The sequence below is a fragment of the Protopterus annectens genome, chromosome 9.part0 (assembly GCF_019279795.1).
Source record: "Protopterus annectens isolate FY-2018-M chromosome 9.part0, PAN1.0, whole genome shotgun sequence".
Classification (NCBI taxonomy): domain Eukaryota; kingdom Metazoa; phylum Chordata; order Ceratodontiformes; family Protopteridae; genus Protopterus; species Protopterus annectens.
In genome coordinates this window covers 1,612,575,426-1,612,597,642 of record NC_056743.1, presented here as the reverse complement: position 1 = coordinate 1,612,597,642, position 22,217 = coordinate 1,612,575,426, and the positions used below count along the sequence as shown (strand labels likewise).

Below are 22,217 nucleotides of genomic sequence, written 5' to 3'. Positions count from 1 at the left end.
TTCGGAAGAGCTTATTATATACCTCAGTGGAAACCTCTCATGCCTGCAAACCAGGAAGCAGATTGGACACTTGCAGAATACATGAGGAATATGCTAAATAACAAACATCTTTTACAGTTTAATTCTGTTTCAGATAAAGACCAAACTAAACCATTCGAAGTAGCAGTAGCCCCAGGCACTTGGGTCTGGGTGAAGACAATCAAAAAGAAGAATTGGACGACACCAAAGTGGGAAGGTCCATATCAAGTACTGCTGAGTACGCCCACAGCAGTCAAGATTGCGGAACGTTCATCTTGGATTCATTTGACACACTGTAAACTAGTCAAAAACTTTGAACTTGATAAAGCTCTTGCTAACACACAGCAGCAGTAAAATGACGACAAGACCTAGAGACAATAGAAATACTGAACAACTTCAGCAGTATATTCAGCAGTGTTGCATAATCATCTTAATAAATGCATTAGTGACAATGTTCTTTTTGCTGTGGCTTTTGCTGTGGCCTTTCTTTTCTTCAGCCACACCAGCTAGACTGAACAAACGTGATTCAACACTCAGACTGGCATCCGAACTTTAACACTTACCAAGCAATCAAATATGTGTATGCTGAGACTTTTAATATTTCAAATTGTTGGATTTGCACAGCTATACCAACAGCATACGTGGGATTATTGATGGCTGCTGTCCCCCTAGGGGTCAATGAGACCTGGGAAAACTTGATTTTTAAGACTACACCTGTGAAATCTAGAGACAAAATTGCATTATTTCTACCTGTTACACAAACAGGAATTGTATGTTTTTTTAAGAATGACACGATTCAAGTAGGTTGGAGTAGATGTAATGTAACAGTTTCTTATAAATAACAAAACAGATAGCAGAAGAGCAAAACAATGAAGGGGTATAACACATAAATGTACAATCCCATGAACCAAACAGCTCCAAGTTCGTAAAACTCAATCCAACGTAGTCAAAATTGTAGTAAAAAAGAATTTATTGCAATAAAGGTTAGCGCTTTCGCTAAATGGCTTCTTCAGACCTTAAAACAATTGACTCTACAGTAATTTAATGGTTTAAATATACAAAAAGGCGGGAAATCTATAAGTATCTCTTAAAGCTATAGACACTTGCATAAAGCCCAAATCCATCATCAATGCAATAAAATGTATCTATAAAAAATAATATAATACATACTAACATGTGTGTAATAAAAACTAAAAAATAATATAGTGCAATGTACTTATATATACATATAGTACATGCAATATATGTATTTGAACAAACATATACTATAGCAAATGCACCATATAGCACTGAGGATATATATGTGTAAAATCCACTGCCTACTCTATGTGTAAAAATAAATATAACTATACAAAAATAAAAATAGATAAATAACTATTTATATCTTAACCTCCTCATTTTAAGGAGGGGTTGTAATGGGACCTTTCCATTAAGTCCAGGAGGCATATCAGATCTAAACTTAATAATCCAGTTCATTTCTCTGGTTTCAGTATAGGTTTCCACATCACCCCCTCTATTGGTTCTAGAAATCTTCTCTAATATCCTAAATTTAAAAGAGTGACCTTCTCCCCTGTCATGGACATGTTTGGCTAAAGCATTGCGCATGTTACCTTTCCTGATATGGTAGACATGTTCGCGTATTCTGTCTCTAAGACACCTATTGGTCTTCCCAATATAGAATGCTGGGCATCCTGTACAGGATGCCATGTACACCACATCAATTGACATGCAATTACCATGTGTTCTTAATGTATAGCTGCCAAGCCCCAATGGATGTATGAAGATAGGGTCTGATAGAATGTAAGAACAGAAGTTGCATCTATTACATGGTATAGAATAAGGTGGACCCATATGCATATCTAAGGGAGTAGCCTTCGGATAGCATAAAAGATTCTTGAGATTCTTTTTATTTCTGTAAATAAATCTAGGTCTATCTCCAATGGCCCCTCTGATCTTGGGGTCCACTAATAGAACATGCCAATGTGTCATGAAGACATCCTTAATGGGGCCTATATCTTTTGTGTAGTAAACTGGAAAGGCAACCGATTGTGTGGTTCCATAGGTCCTGACATTCATATCAGTAACTTCAGTAAAAGCAGTATCCACTGCATACTGATCAAGGGCTCCAGTAGAAAAATAAGGCATAGCAGTGGTAGACCTTAGTTCAGTTATATCCATCATCCCAGAGGTAAGGTCTACTGAACTATAACAACGTGCTTTCAGCCTATTTTCTAGATCACATATACCTATTCTATATTCAGAGTCAATTGGGGTATATCTGGAAACCCGCATTGCTTGTCCACGGACTATGTTCTTATATACAAAGCCTGGGTGCATACTATGACGATGCAATAGTGTATTCCTGTGACATGATTTACGGTACAGCCCTGTATTGACCATCCCATTCGCTAACTTTTCTACGTAGACATCCAAAAACGGAATACTAACTTCAGACCTCTCCACTGTAAATCTTAAAAAATCAGTAACTGAGTTGATCTCTTGAATAAAAGTATCCAATTCAGTGGATGTACCCGTCCACAAAAGGAACAGGTCATCCACAAAACGCCTGTAAAATGGAATGTGCCTGATGTAAAATCCATTTTGGAACAAATGACGTATCTCCCATTCAGCCATGACAAGGTTGGCGTAGCTATTGGCACAAGAAGTGCCCATAGCTACGCCATCCCGTTGGAGAAATAACTGTTCCTGAAAACAAAAGATGTTCGATTCCAATATAACCTCCAAGAAATTCAAAAGCAAATCTATGTCTGTATCAGATAGTACCCCTAGTCTTCTTAGATAAGTGCCCACCATATCAATACCTTCTGTGTTGGGGATTACAGTAAAAAGGGATTGGACATCCATAGTCACAAAAGTATACCCCTTTAAAGATGTACATGCATTAGTATACTGATAGAGATCTAATAAAAATTGTTTGGTGTCCATCAAAATGTGAATGTTAGCATCAACAACCGGTCTCAACTTACTCTCTATATAAATAGAAAGAGGCTCAGTGGACCAACCCCTACCAGCCACTATTGGTCTCATTGGTGGGTGAACACTATCTTTATGAATCTTCGGGAGCCCTTGTATGGTAGGTATTAGCGGGTGCGGAACTTGTAAGAAGTTAAACAATGCAAGATCAATGATCTCACTGTTAAGCAAATCCCTTAACATAATGTCAATTCTATTAGTAATAAAGCTAACAGTCTCAAGTGAGATGAGTTCATAGAATCTCCTTTCACTTAACATAACAACCATATCATTCTGGTACCTGGACGTGTCAAAAATAACCATCCCACCACCTTTATCTGCCGGTCTGATGGTGATGTCATGATTGTTACGTAAACTAAATAGAGCTTCCCGTTGTTTAAAATTAAGATTATGTTTATATCTACTATGAGGTGCATGCTGTCCCTTCATCCGATAAAGATCATCCTCGACTAGTTTGCTATATGCTGCTACCAAAGGATGTATCTGTGGTACATACGTACTCGGCTTCCTGTAGGAAGTACGAGGTATGTCATCCAAACCATTATTTTCAATTCTCAATGATAAATTTCTAATAAACAGTTTAAAATCCTTTAAAGTTTCCTCAGATTTACTATACGTGATGGGAATGAAAGACAGCCCCTTCGACAAGACTTGGATTTCATCTTGACTCAAACAATATTTGGATAAATTAAAAATTATGTCGTCCTTCTCCCTTCCCACATTCTCTTGATACTCTGATTGGATTGTCTGTCGGCAGATAACTTGCGTTTCTGCCGCCCCCTGCTGATGGAACGTGGTCTCCCTTCTCTGGGTATTGACCTGATGGGGAAAGGGTGTTTGCTAGAAAGGGTGTTTGCTGAAACATAAGAAAGGTTTTATAGCCATGCTCTGCCAGAGTGCTTTCTGTTTCTTTGAACCATGTTTCAGTAACTGCACAGATGTCAGCATTTTCCAAGGTGAGGAGAGCTTCCAGGAATTGCAGTTTCTTGTTGAGACTCCTAACACTGAGCAGTAACACCTTTAGCTTGGCCTGAGTAGCTTTTCTTATGCTGGAAGGTTTGTCTGTTTTGAAATGCCTAAAAAAAGGCATTGCAGGGGTGGATAATGTTTTGGCCAATATCTGAAAGCCTTGAGGTGGCAGGTGAAGACCATCCCTGGCAAAGCAGCATGGCCTGCCAACCATGTTCTCACAGGCTGACAAGTATTAGACTCCTGTGGACAGCAGTAGCTAAGCCAATTGTTAAAGTCGATCACTTACTGCTGGTATTGTGGCATCATCCCTGGAGACAGTAGAAAGCTGTTCAAAGCTGGGCTCATACCTGCCTGTGATACATATTCTGAGAACTCAATCATGTCCCACTTCGAGTCTATGCTTATATAACGAAAGACCATAATCACAGAGACCTGAATACTGAGACCATTATACCGAAGTGTTTAAATATTGACAACTCAAAAACATGACTGTCACAATCCCGAACTATCAAAATACAGAAATCTGTGAAGCCAAGTCAAGCAGTCCCTCCACATATTCTAGAGTGTACAAAGTATTTATCCATCACCCAACCACATAGTGATACATGCAGAATAAATGTAATACTTTTTGTGCATAAACATTTACAGTCCATTGCATAATACGTTACATCTTCAACAATCTTGAGATGGTTTTAAGATATTCCACACATAAGTAATTCTCTTTATTGTTCAAAAGACTTGCAATCTGTTTATGTCTGTGAATTAATTTCTTCTTTTTTGGTGATGGAGGACAACCTGCCACCAGTCATACTCAAAGCTCTTCCACACGGTTTTGTTCCCTAGCAGGTGCTGAAGCGAAAACATATAAATCTATTGCATGGCAACCAATAATGCACTTTAGACCCCTATGCCATGCCTTCATGGAGTTTTGGATTCTAGGTAGAAACAATGCGTTTAACTCAGAGATATTCTAAAAGGTTAGAGAAAATAAAGGAGTAAATCTGGCAGATGTTGTAGTTCTAGTGGCAAACGTCCAAACCTTACCTAAGATATACCACTCAGAAAAAAGGAACATTTCCCGCAGTGGATGGAATGCAGGGATAACTTCCTCTTCAGGGAGGAAAGCAAGGGCTACCAAACATTTCACAAATAATTGGAAACTAAGTGAAGAATTGTACAGTGATACAAAACCCATGTGTTGCACTTTCCTCCAGATGTTCTGGCCGAAATGAAACAAACAACCTTTTGATATAGCTCTACTAACATTTAAACTTATAGATTTAATCGCTGCTACTTCGAAATCAACTAGTACATATTTCACATAGCCCTGCAAGCTGCTATCTGAAAGTAGATAGAATACACAGTGCCACATCATGTTGTAAGCCTTTAGAGACTTTTTAAACATTAAACAATAAAGTAACAGTATGGACTTACTGTAACTTCCGTATTTCACGAGGTCATGTGTAGAATGCATATGCATGTTGCACCTTTAAGAAGCATTTCCAAGGACAGCACATGCATATAAATAGCAAGTACGTGCTAGTTGCAGTGCTATTTTGAGACAGCAGCCAGAGTGTGAGCATGTACGAGAAAGATAGTTTGTTCATAAGCGTATCTAAGTTAAAGTTACTAAACCTCAATCCTGATGTGTTCGTACATAATAAAGCTGCTTGAACAGAACCCACAATTGTTTGTCTGTTTTATCCTCACCCGATGAGCGACATGGTGTTGAAACCGGGATTCCAGAGACTGCTTTTCAGAGCTACAAAGTGTAGAGCTAACAGTGAAGGTAAATTAAGAGAACTGAGACCAAAAAAGGGCCAGAAATGAAGCAAAGGTAATGAAAACTTGCACAAATTATTTATTTTATTAAAACGATAAAATGGAGCATAACAAGGGCAATGAATGCATTATTAAGCAAGCAAACAGCACAGAAACTTTTAAGCAAACAAAAGGCACAACAAACTTATGAATTAATCTAAATGTTTGAAGTTAAGATATTTAATAAAACAATTATCAGAAAAGCACATAAGGGGTTCAGAGTTACCTCAGAATTGCAAAACAAACATGTATAAAGTAAAACGAGCATGTTGAGAGTAAAACAAGCATAAGAAAAGAGATTAAATGGGCAAAACAAATATAATAAAGGGTAAAAAGGGCACATTAAGCATAAATAAAGCAAGGCAACTGCATGTTTTTTGGCAAATTACTGTCATTTCATATAAACTACTATTTGCATTGATTGAAGCTATTCAGAGCATAACTAAACTTTTTCGAAGAATCTCAAAATGTATAAAAGTGCTTACAGTATGTGTTTATTACTGTGCATTTACTCTGAAGAGTTTATTGTGTACAAAGTGCAACTTTCATGAAGTGCAGTCAAAATATAGCCAATCTGAAAAGTTTCTTGTGCTGGGTGATGTCTATTTGCACTGTAGAGAGTTATTTAGCAAAGTACAGTAATTTTGTAAGAGTTTCAGTGTGCTGTGGACTGTTTATTTACAAAGTGCTGTTACTTCGAAATGTTTCTTATTCTCAGCTTCTTCTGCCCAGTTTATAAGCACAGTGAAGTTATTTTGAAATGTTTCTTACACTGATAAGAGGTGATTTCTCAAAGTACAGTGACTTTCAAAAGTGTTCTTGTGCCACAGAGATTTATTTTGCGAAGTATTTCACAGAGTTCAGTTATTCAGAGGCTTATTGTGCTATTGGGCATAGTTACAAGTACTGGCATAAATTTCTGGTATATGTGTATGTGTGCATGTTCGTGCATACTTGTAAAAGCCTTCACTGATATGTGCTAATATGGCAGATGCATTTCGCAGACCAAGTTCATTTGTATTTGATCAGAATATTGCAGAGAACTGGAGAATGTCTGAGCAAGAGTACGATATTTTCATACAAGCAGTTTATTCTGACAAAGATGCATGCACCAAGGCATTCATTTTGCTAAACCTAACTGGTTCAGAGGCCATTAAAAGAGAGCATTTGTGTGTATATGCAACAGCAGTGTATGAAGGAGAAGGGGGGAAAACAGTCATATTGTTGTACAGGCTGAATCAAGGGAAGACCCTGAGTGTTTGAAGCACAAATTCAGAGAAATGTGCAACCCCCAGACTAATGTTACATTACAGAGGCATTTGTTTTACACAAGAGATCAAAAGCCAGGAGAAACTTCTGCAGCTTATATTACTGATCTGAGAAACAAAGCCAAAACGTGCAGGTTTGGTGATTTAAAAGATGAGTTAATAAAGGGCAGGCTTGTGTGTGGTATTAATAGTGCTGCTATGAGAAAAATTTTGCTTCACAACAGTGATTTAATGCTGAGAAAAGCCATTGAGATTTGTCAAATCCATGAAGTTATAGAAAGGCACTCAAGTATACTTGTAAGTGATAAGAGCATGGTTTCAGTAGGCTCCAGAGCAAATGTAGACAGCATGTGGCTAACAAAAACAGGCCTAAGCGTATGTCTGCTGCAGCCCCTGCGGGACTTCCATTTAAAGCCCGTAGTCTTTTAGCACGTTCTAACACTAGTTCATTTAAAGGAGCATGTTCAGTACAACACGAGGCTGAGTCATCAAAACCCAAGTCAAGCTTTATTATTAACTGTCATAACTGTGGTGCCAACCATGAGTCTAAAAGAGAAAAGTGCTTAGCATTTGGTCAATAATGCCAGAAGTATAAAAAAATGGAACCACTTTCAAAAGTTGTGCAAATCAAGTAAACCTCACTCAGTTATAAAGAAAGAGTTGATCAGATAGGAAGCTGCAACCCTACTTTCTATGTAGATGGTGTGTATCAGTAGTTGGTGAAAAAGATTAATGGAGCAGATTTGTTGGCAAGGAATTAAGTGTTTTGTACTGTCCTCTTCCACTGTAAACCCATAGAGCTCAAAGTAGACACTAGTTCAAAGTGTAATGTTATGTCATCAGACATATTTGCTAAAGTGAGAGCAGGTGAGCAACTTAGTTTGGCCAGTTGTGCAAAACTTGTTGCTTACAGAGGTGAAGAAATTCAATCCGAAGGCTCAGTAGTGCTTTCATGTTATTTGGCTGGGAACATTTACAGCTTACTATTTTATGTAGTCCAAAGACCTGTGCAGTCCTTATTAGGTCTCAGACACAGTTTGAAAATTAATCTGCTTTCCTTTACTAAAGAAGTCCATCATATAAGCACAAATCCTAGTTCCAGTTTCACTGAAGCTGTTTTCTCAGAATATGCTGATGTTTTAAATGACAAGCTAGGCAAACTTTCAGTTGTGCATTCTATGAAGTTAGACCCAGAGGTCAGTCCAGTGGTCAGATCAGCAGGAAGCGTTCCAGTAGGTATGCAGAACAAAGTCATAGCTTAGTTGGATAAAATGGTGCAGTAAGGTGTAATTTGTCCAGTTACAGAACCTACTGAGTGGGTGTTGTTCATGGTAGCAGCTCACAAAAAAGGCTCAGAAGAAATCAGAATATGCATTGACCCAAGAGATTTGAACAAAGCATTAAAGAGACCTCATCATCCGATTTGTACAGACGAGGAAGTCGCAGCCCTAATACCGAATGCCATTTTTTTCTGTCTTGGATGCAAACAGTTCATTTTGGCAAGTGATACTTGATCACAAATCTTCATTACTGACGACATTCAGTACCCCATTTGGAAGATATACATTCCTCATGGATGTCTTCTGTAATAAATTCCGCAAGTGAAGTCTTTCAGCATGCAATGGAGCAAATTTTTTTCAGATTATCCATGTGCTATAATATTAGAGGATTTATTGGTCGGAGGCAATGGTGAAGCACAGCATGACAGAAACCTCAGGAAAGTTCTAGACAGAGCACGTGAAGTGAACTTAAAGCTCAATTCTCTGAAGTGCAAATTCAGACTTCCAGAAGTTATATATGTAGGTCATTTATTTACTAGCACTGGCTTATGTCCAGACCCATCCACGCAAGTAGCCATTCTTGATATGCCAGCACCGGATAATGTTCAAGCTCTACAACATTTTCTTGGGATGGTCAAATATTTAGGCAAGTTCATACCAGACTTCAGTGAGTTGACAGCGCCTTTGAGAGAGCTGACGTGCAAAAATGTTGCATGGTCTTGGTTAGAACAGCACCAGACAGCATTTGAAGACCTTAAGCAGAAAATTACCACTCCACCTACATTAAGATACTATGATGTCACTAAACCAGTAACTCTTTCCTGTGATGCTTCACAATATGGTCTTGGCACAGTTATTCTTCAAGAGGGCAGAACAGTAGCCTATGCATCTAGAACTCTTACCCAAACTGAAATGTAATATGCTCAAACTGAGAAAGAATTTTTGGCAATTGTTTGCATGTTCGAAGTTTCATGATTATATTTATGGTCAAGCTATCTAGATTGAAACTGATCATCAACCTCTAGTCACCATTTTAAAAAAGCCTATGCATTTCACTCCAGCAAGATTACAAAGAATGGTGCTCAAATTGCAAAAGTAAAACTTCAAAATCGTCTATACAAAAAGACAAACTTCTTTATCTGGCTGATACCTTATCTAGATCACCCAGAAATACAACAAAACAGCTTGATGCCAAGAATTTTAACTTCTATGTCATGGAAGTGCATAATTTTTCTACAATGAGACTTGATGAGCTGAGAGATCAAACAAAGGCTGATCCAGTGTTGCAAAAGCTCAACCACTACATCAATGTAGGAAGGCCATCAAAGCAATCTGGTGTACTGCCTAAAGTGCCACCTTATTTTCCTTATGGAGATGAGATGTTGATGGAAGATGACATTATTTTCAAAGGTCCTAAAGTTGTTGTTCCTGCTTTCTTACAATGTGACTATATTCAGATTTTGTGTCATGATCACCCAGGTAACGAATCTACCAAAAGAGGGATGAGAGGATTAGTATTGTGGCGTTCTCTAGCAAAATACATTGACAAAGTACTTTCTTCTTGTTCATTGTGCAATAGTACTAAGCCGCATTTGCAAAAAGAACCACTTCAGCTAAGTCAAGTTCCTAAACTACCTTGGGTCAATAGTAGCCACTGATATATTCGAGTGGAACAACCAGCATTACTTAGTGTTGGCAGACTGTTATTTGAACTGGTTTGAGATCGATTTACTACCTAACCTAATGTCCACTGTTATCCCCAAGTTGAAATTTCATTTCTCGGTCTATGGGAGTCAGCAGAAGCTTATCTCTGACAATGAAACCCAATTTACCAGTCAGTTGTTTCAGAAATTTGCAAAAGAATGGGACTTTGTACATTACCAGTAGTCCTAAATATCCACAGTCAGTTGGTCTAGCTCAGGGTTTTTCAACCGGTGTGCCTTGAGAGGTCAACAAGTGTGCCACAATATTTTTTAAAAAGATGGTTAGCCTTTTAAAACTTAAGGATTACTTCACACACCTGCTGTTGCTGCCACCAGAAATTTCCATCCACAACCCACCAAAAGCCACTTTGTCTTCATTTTATTTTGAATTAAGTAAATACAAGAATTATCATGGAGGCACAGTACTGTGGCACAGATGCTCAGACTAGCCCAAATACACAAGTACAAAGCACACAACTCTGCCATCTTGGCTGTGCTCAAGGACAATAGGCCCCTGTTGGTGGAGGGGCTAACAATTGACATAACTTGTCCTGCATCAGTATTTATACAGATGGTGCTTGCTCTATGTCATGAAGTATAAAATATTTGCTACACTAGCTCAAAAAAAAGAATCCTAGAATTATTTGTATTCATTTTCTCCACAGAGAAGTACTAGCAAAAATCATTGGTACCCGAGATGAAAAAAATACTAGATGAGAATGTCACAACTGTCAGTTATATAAAAAGCAGGCCACTACAATCAAGATTGTTTGCAGCACTATGTTCCCCAATGGAAGCTTCTCACATGCAATTGTAATTCCATACAGAAGTTAACAACATTCCATACAATATTAACAATGAAACAGCAGCCCCAGATTACAATATTATATGAAAATACAGGAAATCTAGAAAGGGCAGAGGAGTAGCTATATTATTTAAAAATGACCTAATTCTAGACCACGTAGACAAACATTCCTGAATTTGACAACATTGAACTTATCTTTGCCAAATTAAAAATGAATCCCAAAAAAACATTAATATTATTGGTGGTTATATCTCACCAGGAAACAATATCCCCACTGTGGAAAACATACGACTCTGTATATCCAATTCTCTCTCACAAGAAACAGTTCTGATGGGAGACTTCAATATAGATTGGCTTAACTGCTCCTCAGAAAATCTATCTTCCCACATAAACCACCATGGGTTTACTCATCACCTCCCCTACAAGGACTGATAAATTTGCCAAAAGACCGTCAATTCTTGACTGGATTTTAGTTAGGAACCCCTCTCAGACATTTCAATCAGGTTGTCTGCTACAGTTTAAATAACCATCAGCCAACTTCCTTCTTAGGACCCGGACTCACCAAGTCATCCAACCCACCTTCTGCTTAATCAGAAACAAAAAAAATTAAACTTAAACAGCTTCATCACCAGTCTAAATAGCTGTAAATGGGAATCTTTCAAACAGTTACCTCTTGATGAAGCAGTTAATTCATTCAGCAACACATTCTTAGACACACTAAAGTCCCATGCTCCCCTAGAACTATCAGAGGAAAATCTAAGTATGCACCCTGGCTAACTAAAGAATGTAGATCCCTACTCAAGGCTAGAGACAAAGCCTGGCAACAATTTTATTTGTTTATTTTTTATTTTATTTTTACATTTGTTAAACGGGTTAGTCTGTCTGGGTTCTTTGAAGCCCTTTTTCAGCAGAGACCCGAGGAAAAAAGCTCCCAAAAAAAGTTTTAAGTAAACAAATAGTAAGAACAAAGATAAACACAGATCACATTTTAAGTATACATACTTCTGAAGTAATTACATAACATGCAATAAAGGAATATACAGAACGGATGGAAATACAATACATATATGGAAATGTTCACGTAGTATGGCAAGAAACTAAGCAGAAATATGATAAAACTAAGGTCAATACTAAGGAAACAAATCTAGAACTTCAGAATAAAATAAAAAAAAAATAAAATTAGACAAAAGTCAACTATTACCAAAACATCCAAAATAAACATACACCCCTCCCCCTCCCAAAATAAACTTCTAGGCAACATGCTTCAACCAGGTAAATCCAACACCCCTGCCTCAACAACAACCAACAACTTGGATAATATTGCAACCCAATTTAATAAATTCTTCACAGAAACTATCTAATCTCTAGCAGACTCTCAAGGCTTTGACAGTAACCCTACCTCTCTTGCCCCCCAGAACAGCAAGAAATCCCAAGACTCAACCTCCCACTTTAACCTACATCCAGTACCTGTAATAACTGCAAAAAAACTGCTTCAAAAACTTAAACCATCAACTCTAACCAATGACAACCTTCCAGCAGAATTTCTACAAAGTGCATCTGAAGCAATAGCATACCCAGTAGCCATACTCATAAACTGTTCAATATCTGAAAGCCAGGTACCCGTAATATGGAAAACCTCCCACATTCTACCACTACACAAAGGAGATAATTTCCCCTGAACTCACCAATTATTGCCCAATTGCCATTCTATCTCCCTTATCCAAAATACTAGAAAGAGTCATGCACAGCCAACTAATGGACTACCTTCTCACACACAAACTACTAACAAACACCCAACACAGCTTCTGTCCCTTTCACAGCACCCCCACAGCACTACTATCCTTTAGTAACAATGTTAACCACAAAAGAAACAATGGAGAATTTTTATCAGACATGTTTTAGACATATACAAGGCCTTTGACATGGTCAGTCACAATAAACTCATCAATATTCTCTTTACTCAGCAATTCCACTATTACATGATTTGAAAGTTACCTAACAGGATGGCTGCAAGCCATCCAATGGCAACGCCATCTCTCTCCTCTTCTTCCAGTCTCCTTAGGCGGTTCCACAAGGCTCAATCCTTGGACCACTATTATTCTCTCTATTCACTAACCACCTCGGCACCAAAAGCCTTTGTAGTACAATATGGATACTGGAAGACCTCTACACTAAAACCCAAGATTCCTTTTTGTCAATAGTAACCTGGCTCACTAAGCTCCTCCTTTTTAGCCCAATCAGATTCCCCTCATCTTCCCAGTCCTTTAATATCTCCTCTAGGAAACAAACTATGATCACCCCAAGCACTCACACTAAACTGCTCAGGGTAGAAATTGATAACCTGAAATTTGATATTCACATAGCCCAAACCATCAAAAGGGTTCACAAGAAGACAGGTCTCCTATATAGACACAAACAATTTCTTACAAATAACATGAAAGTTACCACAGCCTGCACATACCTCCTTTCAACCCTCCTCTATGCCTCCCCAGTATTAACTAATCTCCGCAAAACAGACCTAAACTAAATGGAATCTTGCTATAATAAATAGCAATATTTGCCACTGGAGCTTTACATGTATCACTTCACTGTACAGCACTAAAACAGCTTAAATGGCTCGAATTCCCACAGCTTCTACACTAGTCTAATCAACTAACCTTTGCCCACAAAATTATCCACCAAACTGATAAAACGCCTTCTCTCCAATAATTCATTCAACCATACACTTCAGCCCGATCTCTTCGTTCCAGTAACCAACACCTTCTAGATACCACCAAAGCCAACAACTCAGCTGGGAAATCTCTCTTCTCTAACTATATTCCTAAAGTTTGGAATAAGCTGCCAACCCCAATAACTTCTAACAGCTCTTTTTCACAATTCAAAAAGCTCCTCATATCACACGTAGTGGACATCTGGCTATGTTCTTGTTACTCCCCTGATTAGGCCTTCCTGATTTCCAAAACAATCTTCTACTCTCTTTGTTTAAATAACAGGATGCAGTAACCTCATCTGTTTAGTTTATAACCCTCTATCATTTCAGTCACACCTGTAGCAACTACATCTGTATGTGTATAACCCTATCGATTTAAACTGTAACTGTAGCAATATGAGCTATGATGGGACTTTTTTCCATGAAATTAAATAATGTCTTCTACTTTTGCATTATTTGTCACCAATGTAGTATCCTGTATGTTTGTTAAACTGCTGAAATGTCTGTAACTGGAACTCTATGTATGCTAGACTATGTTAACATTATCCTTGTAACTGGAGCTTTTCTACCCAGGCCTCCACTAAAAAGGGACCTATGTCTATTCATACTTTCCTGGTAAACAAATGTCAGATAAATAAATAAAAAGAAGTTAGGTGGTTATCTCACTGTCATGTTCTGTTAAGATTTTATGAACAAAAACTTAACTTTTTTGACAACAACAATCTCAGCTAATTTTCTCAGTAATGAGCTTTGATGCAATAAGGTTACATTTCTTTCTGATTTGTTTCAATCTTACAACACACTTAATAAAAGTATGCAAGGAGATTGTGAAAACATTCTTACCTCCACTGACAAAATTAATCCTTGCAAAGAAAAACTAATGCTTTGGGAATAAAGAATCAGAAGAGAAATGCAGTAGAAATGTTTGAGCTAACGAAAAGGTAGAAACTGGATGGAAATCTTATAGATCTAATTTTACAAACATTTTAAGATTACTTAGTATAAATACTGAAAAATATCTTCCCTCAGTTGACATATCATCCTTGGATTGGATAAGAGATCCATTTGTCTTAAATGGGTGCAAACTGGCAAATTTAAATATTACAGAAGAGGACGAGTTAGCAGAGATAAGACATGACAGGATTAAAACTTAAATATTCAACAACAGATACTACTTCATTTTGATTATCTCTTAAAAGTGAATTTCCCAATATTACAAAAAAAGCAACAGAAGCACTTCTTCCTTTCTCCATGCCGTTTCTGTGCAAATCAAGCTTTTCTGCAATGAATAATGTTAAGAACAAAAAACAGATAACGGCTGGAAACCATGGAAGAAGATTTAAGAGTATGCCTGTCCAAAATTCAGCCTTGCACAAAAGACAATCTAAAACAATGCCAAACTCAGATATCTCATTAAATATTAAATGCAAGTAAAAAGAGGAAAAGATTTTCTAAATCAATCAAAATTATACCTATTTGTATGTCAGGCAAAAAAATATAATAAATTTTTTGGTGTGCCGCAAGATTTTTGCAATTAGTTTGTGTGTGCCACAAGACGAAAAAGGTTGAAAATCTCTGGTCTAGCTGAATGTGCAGTACAGAATGCAAAGCAATTACTAGAGAAATCAAAGTGTGACAATACCCATGTCTTTTTGAATTTACTCAGTGTCAGAAACATACTCCATGATCATATACTTGGCTCGCCTGCTCAGAGACTTCTACCTAGGCAAACCAGAACAACCTTGCCCATCAGTTCCAGTTTGTTGAGGCCTAAAGCTAAAAACAACTCAGTTATCAAAGCCCAACTATTCAGAAAGCATTCAGCTATGTCCAGCTATGATAAATCAAGCAGATTTCTTCATCCATTGAAAGGAGGAGAGACAGTGAGGATACAAACGGCGAAAGGTTTCAACCGGATTGGTCAAGTAACAGGTACATGTGCCAAGCCAAGATCCTACTTCGTGGAATCTGAGGGTGTGGAGTACAGGAGAAATTGAACACATCATTTTCCTGTATTAGAACCGATATTGCAACAGTGTTCCTGTGATACAGACTTTAAATCACATAGCAATCCAGACAATGTTCCTGTTGCAGAACATGTCTTAACTCTTACTTCCATTCCTGATGATGTTCCTGATGTCCCCAAAGTTCAACATTCAGTAGAGAGAGTCCCATTTGCTAACCCTATTTCTAATTTCTATGTCACATGATTCGGTTATATTTCTAGACCTAGTGTGAAATACACAGAAACCTGGACATGATTGTATATATGTATTTTGTTCTGTATAATTGCATGTCAAAGATTCATTTTGGACCAATTGCATGTCAATCGATGTCATCAATAATGCATGACTCATTTCTCAAAGGACGATGATGAAGAATGTGTATGTGTGTTGTACCTTTAAGAAGGATTTCCAAGGACATGTGCGTATAAATAGCAAGCACGTGCTAGCTTCAGTGCCATGTTGAGAGTGCAGCCAGAGTGTGAGCATGTATGAGTGAGACAGTCAGTTTATTTATAAGTTTATCTAAGTTAAAGTTACTAAACCCCAATCCTGATGTGTTTGTACATAATAAAGCTGCTTGAACAGAACCCACAACTGTTCATCTGCTTTATCCTGACCAGACGAGCGACACCGTGTATGCTATACAATTATCTACACAAAACACCTTTACAGAAGTGAGTACTATCCTTAAGCCAAAAAGTAACCCTGCTTAAATCATATAGGTTACTCAAGGTGCTAAACACAAGTACAGTGCTGTCAGTACTGTCATCTATTAACCTTTTCTCAATGAACATGCCAGTTGAAAAGGGGAACATGGTTAAATCTAGGTTTTCTAACATCAGGTTGGGGATATACAATTCATTCTTCCTTTTCCAGTGAACCCTACCTACCTGCTGCAGCAACACCTTTCTGGTAGGTAAGCTATATATACATTCTAGAGAAGTGGAGGCAATAGCATCATCTACCAAAACACAAGGACTATCTCTAGATACATTAGCCTTGTGCTTCAGTTCACTATACATACACTATTTCTCAACCTCCGCAGGGTCACCTGCATGGTTATGTGCTACACTTTTCAATAACTTTTCTTCATCAGATAAAGATAGTGTTACGGTTGTACCCATACATTTGTGCAAATGCTTACATTTACAGCAGCAGTATATCTTTGACTGCACTTTTCTCTCAATGTGATACACATATCCTTATATTCTTGGAATTCACAGTAGTATACAGCTGTGTGATAACTCCAGGAGCTACATAACACACGTTAGCCATGTTTGCTTTCAGAATGTTGGTACGTCATACAGCAAGTTAAAGAAACAACACCCTATTTAAACAGCACTAAATTGTATATGGGAAAATACAGTGTTTTGCAAGTCATGCTTTTGAGTTTTCGATATTTCAGAGCTTTGGTATATTAGTCTCGGTATTCCAGTCTTTGTGATTATGGTCTTTTGAGATATAAAAGTAGACTCTTCGCTTCATATAGTCCAAGGAGGTACATCCAAGGTTATTCACCCCAAATGGACTACAACTGAGTCATACTGGTACTTAAGGTAAGTGACCTGAGTGCTTGCATGATCTGGTGAATCCTGGGCTCTGACAGGCAACTAACAGTAACCTTCCCTTTACCCAGCCTGGTAAGAGGGACAACAATGTGTCTCACAATGGAGTCTCCTATGACCACAATATTGGATTGTGGAGTGTTTCACCTTATGGCCTTGGTAGTTGAGACACAATGAGATGTGTCTTTATGTGCTGTGATGGGATTGTCTTGTTTGTGTGCATGCACTGTTTCTGAGGATTCCTCCTGAGAGGCCTTTGAGGTTTGGGTAAGCAACATGTGAGCACCTCTGCATGTGTGTGTCTATTTATTTATTTTACATTTGTTGACCAGGCTAGTCTAACTGGATATATGTCCACTTTCAGTAGAGGCCCGGGGAGAAAAGTTCCAAGCATACGCAGTGACATATCATATATTACATGCAAATAGCAAACAGACATAAAAAAGTAAAAAAATATATATATATTTTTTTACAGATGTACAGAAATTATAATTTATATCTAGCACAGTGGAGGATAGCATAATTAGAGTAAGAATACTCTTATAAAGTACTAAGAAGGAAATCTTGTTAAATACTAGTTAGAGGCAAGGTTACTGGTTAACCCAGGTAAACGTAATAGAACAGAGCAGAAAAGTCTAGATAGAGTGTGTCTATGCATGTGGTCCTTTGTGGGTGCAGTGAGTGTTGTGTGTGAGCCGCTGACAACCTATTTATTGCTTTTTGTGGCTGTATAAGAGAGTCTAGCCTCCAGTGTTAATGTGTGTGTACATCTCTGACATACTGTATCTGTCTGTTCAAGAATTAAGTGGTTGTCAGTGTATATAAGGCAACTGATGCATTGCCTCAGGATGTCCATGTCAACCAAACTGGATGCAGTGATAGCAGGAACGTGCCTATCCATGACTGCAGGTCCTGTGTACTTGCAAGGGACAGGAGTGGAGGGTGTTGTAACCAGATGAGGGAAGAGCATTTACTTGGTGTAATCTGCAACTAACCTAACCAACAATCTGGCCCAGTACCCAAAGTAGATGCTCTCTGAGCAGCAACAGCCCTGGGTGCTATAATAATGTAAGGTAGACCTAAATAGTCCTAACTAAATGTGTAAATGCTGCTCATCACGCAAATTAGTTACCCCATAAGTAACGAGGGACTGAGGTAAAATTCCAAGGTGTTTTTTTATAGGGTAATTTCAACTTCTGGATATTGCGTTTATACAAAGTACCAGTAACTACCACTATGAGAACAGCAGCTTCCCACAAATGAGAGGCTTATATACCATCAGAAAAAAACAATATTTACATGAACTATGCTCTAAGGACAATCAGATAAGCCACAATGAGCTTTCTACAATCAATTCTAGCTTAGATATGTGAAATCAGCCCACTACTGCCACAAGAGTGCAGCTTTGACCCTCAATGTAAAATGACTGGTTTGGAGCCCAAGTGTTAAGGAACCTCAAAAAGATGCCCAATACTAACTAAAAGCATTAGCTACAATGTATTTCAGTGCAGAACAGCAGCCCTTACAGCAGTTTGAAAATGCAACTTTAAAGAAGTGGAAAAAAAAAACAATAAATAGCACAGTAAACTTCACAATATAATGAAAATAGGCAATGTTTTCAGATGTTTGTATTTGTACAGGGCACTGGCACAGCGATCAGCTCCGTGCAAATGTGACAAATTTATACCAGCACTAGAAATACAGAAAACTGACTACTAAGCCCTCTGGACAATAAAACAGCTACACTTAGATCCCTTTGTGTGTTTTCCAACTCAGGTAGACCAGGTAAATGCCTACTGCCACTAGATGAATAATCCCAGTACTCCTAATGTAAGTGCATAGTAAAACAGTGCCCAGTGTGACATGCTACCACAAACAAACAAACTTAAGGAAAGGTAATAAGTAAATCGGCATAACAACAGTGCAGCTTATAAAAGTGTGATTATGGAATAAAAGTACTTTTGTAGAAATGAGCCAACAGCCACTCAATTGTGCAGAATTTATAAAGGCAGTAAAAAGAAGATAAGCTGATTAATAATCCCTCCAGCAAATAAAACAACTACATTCAGGAATCTCTACTGTGCTTCCCCAATCTGTACAGACCAGACTATCACCCACTGTCACTAGATGAAAAATCATCTGTGCTCTTGATATATAAAAACATAGAAAAGAGCTTGCTAGAGTGCAAAAATAGACTACTCTATCCACAAATTAGCTAGATAATGAATTCAGAGCAAGTAAATCAGTAGAACAGACAATGAGAGGCAAAATGTACTTTGTTTTCCAAAATAAGCACAAGGAAAGGCAAATAAATAATTCAAGATGTAAACAGCAGTATAAAGGTAGGAAACTTATAAAGCTCAATTTACAGTAAGGGTGGGCAGCTTAAATCACCAGGTATAAAAATCAGATCAAGAAATGAATGAGTGTGTGGGAAAAATAACCAGCAGAGTGTCCCCAACAGTGCTTGTAGTTTTTGCAGCCCTTGAGTCTTATCAGAAAAGACAATGCCACAGATACTCTTCGTGTATTTAAATATCACTCGAGACAAATTAACCAATGGAAAAAAAATGTGAAATGTGCAGCCCAGGTAATTTCAGTGTCTATCTGTCACACACAACAAAAACACCAGGACAAGCAGATTTCTTAAAACAGAAAACAAAATGGAGCAGATAAAACAGAAAGCAGCAAGCAGCTCTATCAACTTAAGCAACTCACAGACAAAAAATAGATTTACTTTCCTCACCCAGCAGGAAGTCACCAACGGTGCTTGCAGTTTTGCAGGCTTTGAGGCTTATCTCAAAAGACCAATGCTAGGAAAAATAAAATTTAGACGAAATATTCCTAAATGGGTAGAAAGAGTACAGTGTGTTTATTAAAGCTTCATGTGTGTGATACATATGCATACTCCCATGTTTATGAAAACAAGTCATCTGCCCCCCTCCCCCATTCCACTAAGCAGTGTGTATGTAACTACAGCATCACCCTCCAGTCTTTGCTACAGGATGCCAAGCAGCAGCAAAAAAACACACCCCTTATGGGAAAGGAGATGTGTTGTCTATTCAATCTTCCAGAATCACTCTCCAGTCTTTCCTACACGGTGCCTAGTAACAGCATAAAAAACACACTTCTTGTGAGGAAGGACATATCGTGTTGTCCCATCCCTCTTGTTGATCTCAGGCTGCTGTAGTAGTCAGAAGTCTTGTCACTTTGCACAGGTTAGCAGTTATTTCCCTTTTTGAGAACTTTTTAAACAAGTAGTCAGTCAGTGTCATTTCCACAAAACTGATCACATTTCCATAAACAGTGTTTTTGCTATGATAATTATTAATTTTACTCCAGTTTTGTAACTCTTCTCTTCTATGATGTTTGTTTTATGTCTCCCATTTTCCACAACTGTGACATTCAGCCTTTGTATAATTACATACTTGTGTAAAATTATTTTTGTTAGATCACTAACAAAACTTTTTACCATTTGTAGAGTTTGCCCTTGTATATTGTATCAATATGCATTTCATGTATCCTTATCAATTGCTGCATGTCTTCGCAGTTTGCTTGCTTAAACAAATCTCAAATACTTTTGGAATGTTAGATTCAATTTCAGAAATAGTCTTCAGTGTGAATGCTTCTCAGAAGTCTCTAAGTACTTCATTCAAAGTCAAAGCACATCCTCATTTCATAGCACAATGTTTCAGTTCAGCAAGATATTGTACTACCATCTAATTATGAATCTGACTGAAATGAGTAACATAAAAACTTTTAGCAGTTTAGGTTCAAACTATCCATTTTACATGTTCAGTCTGTTCATAGCGTCTATCCTATTTTTTTGTTACTGAAGTAATCCTTTTATGGCTGTATCTGTAACATGAAGAAATGTTACCATGTGCTTCCCTGAATGCTGATCACCAACAAAAGCTCATTTACTTCTATGTATGTAGAGTATAACTACATTGTTGGTTTAAATTCTTTGATTCCTCCCAAACGAGTTGTCAAAAACCTCTTAGTTTTCACTACAGCTGCAACTGACTCATCAAGCACCCAATGCCACTCCATGAGCTGTCACCCTTCAACTCTCTTAATTTATACTACATATGAAGCACTGAAGCAAGGGGTTCAGTCCTAACAGCAAAAGCAATGAGCACCAAAGCAGTACTGCAATATATTTCTGCATGGGCATTTTAAGTGCTGGTACTGCACTACACATCAATATGTGCCAACCATGCCCCCTAACACCTTGTGTCCAGGGCAACTGCCCCCTTCACCCCAGCCTAGCTATATTTCTATGTGTATCAAACAATGCTAAAATAAATCCTGTTTCTAAGTACTGGTGCACATTTGTAATAAATCTGACATATCCACACATATTCGAAAATTATTTTAGGACTTAACTCAGAAATTTTGATATTTCAGTTCTTGTTTCTCTAAAACTAAACAAAAAGAGAAAAGGACAAACATTAACCACTTATTTACATCTTATCACAGCTGAAGAATAAAATATTCCCAGCTATGTTAATCTCGTTTTCTTGTCATACTTCATAATACATGAAAGTTGCACCTAGTATTCTATGTAAATTGCCACTGTTCCTCGCAAGAACATATCTTGCCTTACATAAAAAAATGCACAAACATGAACAACATCAAACAGAGTTGTAGAGGCTTCATCTTTCATCTCACAGACTGGAAAAATAGAAAGCTTGTGGTACCAGAAGGCCCAGTCCTCGATTTCCTGATCTCTGTGTGCAGAGATGAAGCCAGAAGGAATCTCAAGGTTGCAACAACATAAACAAAAGTCATCTCTGAAAAACATAACCTAGAAGGATATCCCTAAATGTAAGAACAGGGAATGGTAAAGTGATCCATGAAACCAAGGACAGGGAATAGTACGCTGTTATGTTATGCCTTGCATACTGTTTTTGCTGAACTGTTAGAAACCCATGCTTGAACGGATAACAAGACAGGAGATTTTGTGAGTAATGTCTGGTTTTGGATTATGGTAAGACTATGGTAAAGCGCTGATTTTGTTTTGTTATCCTCCTCCTCTTGTTTATGAGAAGCTGAACTTTTCATTTTACATT

General features: G+C 37.8%; 1 protein-coding gene across 1 annotated transcript in view; it reads right to left on the bottom strand.

The window, feature by feature from the left end:
• Positions 1 to 22,217, bottom strand: part of LOC122810728 (cytochrome P450 4F3-like) — a 3,229,861-nt gene that overhangs the window by 2,782,677 nt on the left and 424,967 nt on the right. The gene's annotated exons all lie outside the window — the stretch shown is intronic.